Consider the following 5,491-nt stretch of genomic DNA (forward strand, 5'->3'; position numbering starts at 1 on the left):
AGTTTTCATACGATAGACGATAAACGGTTGCAAGCGTATCGTATAAAATGAGTTTTCGTATTATGGTTTCCACACGCCCGATAGATGTACTATTGTGAATGACAGTGGTATTTGTTTACCATTTGTTTTGAATTTAAATGAAACAGCTGCTCTTGTCTGGCTAAAATATTTTCAAAGCAAACATTTTGTAGTCGCGCAAACTTCCCATAAGCCATACAAAATTAGGAAAAAACATGTTTCCTTCAACCTCATTTGCGTTTTATATAAATCCAAATGTATTCAACAATTTTTATTGAGCTTGAGGCCGTTTTTAATGAAAAACTTATTGTGGAAAAGCAATAATAATTTGAAAAAATGGTAGAAGTGATGGCTATTTCGGAAATCACCACATTTCCTCATCAGACTTCTTTCAGTAGGATTCGAACCGACGATCCCACGATCGCACTGTGCTAAGTTCGCCTTGTGAATTCCCTTAATCAATAATATTTAATATGGCTTTCCTCCGGTACCCAAATTACGTTGATCGCTCTCTCATTCATAATTCGCACTCCAATTACCCTTCGAATTACGTTATTCGCCATACAAAATTTTGAGAGCGAATTACCTCATTTGATGGTAATTCAAATCCAATTAGAATGAGAATTACGAACGAATCGATGCCGTCTCAATTTTTATCCGAAATTTATCGAAACCATTTCACAAATCGAAACTGGCACTTTTTCTGAGTACAAAAAGTAAAGGTTATATGTACATGTGTACATCACCAATTTAATACGGAAACTTACAAATTTTTGGCAATAACTTACATTGTGCATAAACTTTGTAGCAAAGAAAAAAACAAAACACAGAGATAGAGAACTGTCAAATCGAATTAAGAAAGTGTCCGTGGGAAGAGGGTACTTCGCAATCGTAATAGGAGGAGCGAACAAAGTATTTAAGCCGGGGGAAAGCCGTATTACCCTTTACAATACTGAAAGACTAGCTAACGATGCGTCTTCAAAGGCGATAATTATTGCCTAATATATATCATTTTGTTTGCCATATACAGTATTGGACATATCTATAGCACTCCCCTTTCAAAGCGATATTGTTTGCCACTTATGTTTAGTTATTTGTATTTAAGAATTTCAATTAAAATACGGTGCATTCTCTAACAAAACCCACATAAACCCATGTTTTAAACTTTTTAAAAGACCGCAAAAAAGCGCAGCAAACTTTCCCTTAAATTTCAAACTTTTTTCTCAGAAGCTCTAGAATGTTAAAATACAGTACATTCTCTCACAAAACTCACATAAACTCAAGTTTAAAACTTTTTAAAAGACCGCAAAAAAGTGCAACAAATTTTCACCCAAATTTCAAACTTTTTTCTCAGAAGCGGTAGAATTTTTTTGAGTACACAGTTTTATAGCGCATTCAATTTTAGTCCAATAATGTGCAAGTTTCAAGTCGCTAAAGATTACCGTCGATTTTTTTGATTTTTTTTTGTCTCATTTGCTTCCATATAACGACTAAACACAATTTATTTTTATATGGCACAAACCCGCAACATCCTCGGCGAAAAAAATTCTAAAAAACCAACGGTAATTTTTAGCCACTTGAAACTTGCACATTATTAGACTAAAATTGAATGGGCTATAAAACTGTGTATTCAAAAAAATTCTACCGCTTCTGAGAAAAAAGTTTGAAATTTGGGTGAAAATTTGTTGCACTCTTTTGCGGTCTTTTAAAAAGTTTTAAACTTGAGTTTATGTGAGTTTTGTGAAAGAATGTACTGTATTTTAATTGAAAATTTATAAAACAATATAAATAAACATGAGTGGCAAACAATATGACTTTGAAATGGGGGTGCTATTGTATTGGCCAATACTGTACGTATAAGAGCCAATTTATACGACGACTTTTCACCCTGCGTTTTTGGCACGCTCCCTTTTAAAAAAGTCTTCGAAAATCCTCGTGCATTTACACGAAGACTCTTTCCTTGCTGCGTTTCCTGCGTATTTTTGACATTTAAGAGTCAAATTTTCTGTGGTCAACTCTTTCGTCCTCATTTTTAAAGCGGGGCGAATCGCGAACTCAAAGCAAAAATACGACAAAATGAACTAAATAAAAGCGAAACGTCAAAAAAAACCCCCTCGATTTCGCTCACCGTGCGTGCTTGCCTACCCCGCTAACTTCGCTACACTTCTTGCCTACAAGCTCGACACGCATGACTTTCCACCCAGAGTGAAAAGTCATCGTGTAAATTGGCTCTAAGTTTTATCAGTGGCAATATTTGTGTGTGGGGATTTTTCATCTTGATAAAAGCATTTGTATGTTCGTTGCATTGGAGCTTAAAATTGCTTACAAAATTTTAGAAAAATTATTATTTCACGTCCAAGTACATAACCAAAAATAAAACAGGCCCAGCGGCGGATCCAGACCTTTTTTTTTGGGTGTTTTCCGGGAAATTTGTTACTTATCCTTATTACTGTAAACGAGTAATTCTTGTATATATATACAACATACAACAACATACATAACTAACCTGACGAATTTATGGCCTTAAAATTACCTATTTACTGAGAAGGAAATTCTCCCATTTGGAAACATTTTTATTTCAATTTTAAAGTTGTCGGACGACACTTGAAATTTTCTATGTAAAAAAATTTGTTTTCATTAAAAATGTTATAACTTTTGAACCGTTAAGATAAGTTATAAAAAAGGGATAAATTTGTTTCTAGGCATACAAGAATATGAGAGAATTAAATTCTCTAAAAAATTACCCCGAAGTTGGCTGTCTTAGAGACGATTAAATATATATTTTAATATATTGCTGAACGAGGTATAGCGTTGATAAAAACTATAATCGAACTTTCGCGAAAGACGAAGAACGAAAGCAATTTCTTTTGAAAGTAAAACAACTACAATTAAATAATTTAAAAAGTAATTTTTAAGCAAATACAAAACCGACTTCAATTCTTATATAAAAATTTAGGACTACCGTTAATTTTTTCATGATCCAATGATCGGATCCAAATCAAATTAGTATGGGGCCACCTGTGAGACTTTCCGGTGGAAAATTAATTTAAAAAAAATATTCCGACGAATTGATAACCTTCTTTGTTAAGTTGATTAAAAATACATATCAAAACTTGTTAATATGTGGCGGTCTTATAATTATGCAACGCAGTGCACTATTAACTTGTTTGACTTTTGTTAAGAGAAACTTTGAATCGTTATTTATTCGTTATTTGTGTTAAAATAAATATAACAAATCTTTTGTGTTTCCAATGTGGTGAATTTGTCCTCCTGGAATGTTAAAAAGTTCTATTCACCTTACTTTACACCACTCAAAAAAATTTAAGATAAATAAATAGGCCATTAAGCAACCATTTTGGTTCTAACTATCCCCCCACTTACAACTCGTGGACCCCCATATTTTTTTAACGCCAACGTAGACCCCCGTCGAGTCTTCCGTGGACCCTTGGAGGTCCACCTGGACCACTTTGGGAATCACTGTATTAGATTATTGGAAAATAATTCTTTGGAGCGATGAGACTAAATTTATGGGTCGATTATCGATAGCAACCGAACTTCAGTTGCGTTACCAGTTGGCGAAACGATATTAAAGGAAAATGCAGTTTCTAGAAAGTGTGTATACAGGCAACCATCACGGTGTAGAGAATACAGAGGTGGCGCCGATGACGATACCGCTACTCGGCTCTGTGATTTTGACAGAATCAGCTGTTTTGGTGACGTCATAGTAAAGAAGACAGCAGTAGTGATGTGCTGAGTCAATACTTTTAAGTACGCAATACTCTCGATACTCGGTACCGAAACATTTAGGTTTCGAATAAAAGCGTACATAGGCCAAAAATATGGAAAAAACGCCTAACAAAACCCGAATGTAAGAGCCAATAGAGCATTTTTACTGATTCAAATGAAAGATGTATATATGTCGGTTCGATGCCATAATACAGAGAAACCCTTACTTGTTTGAAGCATTTTTGTCCCAGCTGAATCGGACGATATCATTTTTGTAGGCCTGGGACAGATTCTGTAACCAGTTAACGACAATTTTCGAATCGGTATCGGTTTTGTCGACGTTTGATATCAAATATTTGTAAGTCAACAAGTGCGATATCGATCCGAAACTTGTCGCTAACTGGCTACAGAATCTCTCCCCTGAAAGGCTTCTTCATCCGTCAAAGTATTTTTCTTGAACCTTGGATCGACTAAGGTTAAAACTGATAAAATAATATTTTTCTGTGGCGATAAGTTCAAGTGTTTTAGCCGATATCATATAAATTAGTAATGAAAGTTTTTTCTAAACCTGAAATGCATATAACGGCGAGGATTTAATGTAAATAATCGGTATCGGATACCGAAAAGGAAGTATAGGTTACCGAAATCTTTTTTAAGTATTGGGTACCGAGTATTGGGGACAATTCAGCACATCACTAGTCGCCCTCATTCTCGCCGCTCTCAGTTGTCAACTCTACGATGACGTCACGCTAAAATTACTCCCACGAATTCTGCTGCAATCGGCGCAATCTTGTATTCTATCATTCTTGGGCAACCATGATACATAAATAGGAAGGTAGAACCGCTGAGAGGAATTTTTCAAACAAGTTGACGTGAGCAATTTAATTTTAAAATTTTACAACACAAACTCACACACACATTCTCATTTTCAATCTCAAACAACAACAACTTTGAACAATTCCTTTTTTTTACTCTCAATTTTATACGATTTTAAAATGTTGGCAAACTTCAAGGTGTTGTCAGTAACTTAACCTCACTTTTTCGGCAGGTCTATTCCGGTTACGCATTTTAAAGTATTAGAAACGATGCTAATTATTTTCTACTTTTAATCCGTTTGTGCATACTATTTCAAATTAAATGTAGAAAAATGTATAATTACAGGCTTATAAGCCTGAATATATGTTTGTATCGTCAGCTCTACACAGCTTGGACATATATTGTAACTTATAAAAAAGTAAAGGCCGCAAAATAAAGCAATTTCGTATAAGACTGTAAATAATTTTTTAAATAGATTAAAACACATAAATATCGATAATATAAGCGACATCGTAATACGCTCTATTCTAGTGTATCAGTAGTCCATTTGGCTCGATATTATGACAATGCAGCAAAAGATATTTAATATAAAAAAATCGCCTTTCATACGATTTTTGTGTACGTCTTTTTCCATTGATCACCACGATATCTTTTATATTTTATATTTTGAGGACACAAATTATACAAACCCAGCAATTTTAAATATTAATATCGTTCTGAAAACACCAAGTTCTTTAAAAATCGCGATAAAACGAAATACTAAAATGGAGTATTTTAGATACTATTTCCCAACGAATAGTAGTATAAAAAATAAGCATGCCGATCTTGTCAAAATTACAACAAACACGTCGCTACTGACAACACCTTGTTATTATTCCACCATGGGTTTTACTTACTATGCTTTTATCATGCAGGCAACTATGTACATTTT

This window comes from Rhagoletis pomonella, unplaced genomic scaffold (assembly GCF_013731165.1).
Source record: "Rhagoletis pomonella isolate Grant_MI unplaced genomic scaffold, Rhpom_1.0 Rhpom_scaffold_00006, whole genome shotgun sequence".
Taxonomy (NCBI): domain Eukaryota; kingdom Metazoa; phylum Arthropoda; class Insecta; order Diptera; family Tephritidae; genus Rhagoletis; species Rhagoletis pomonella.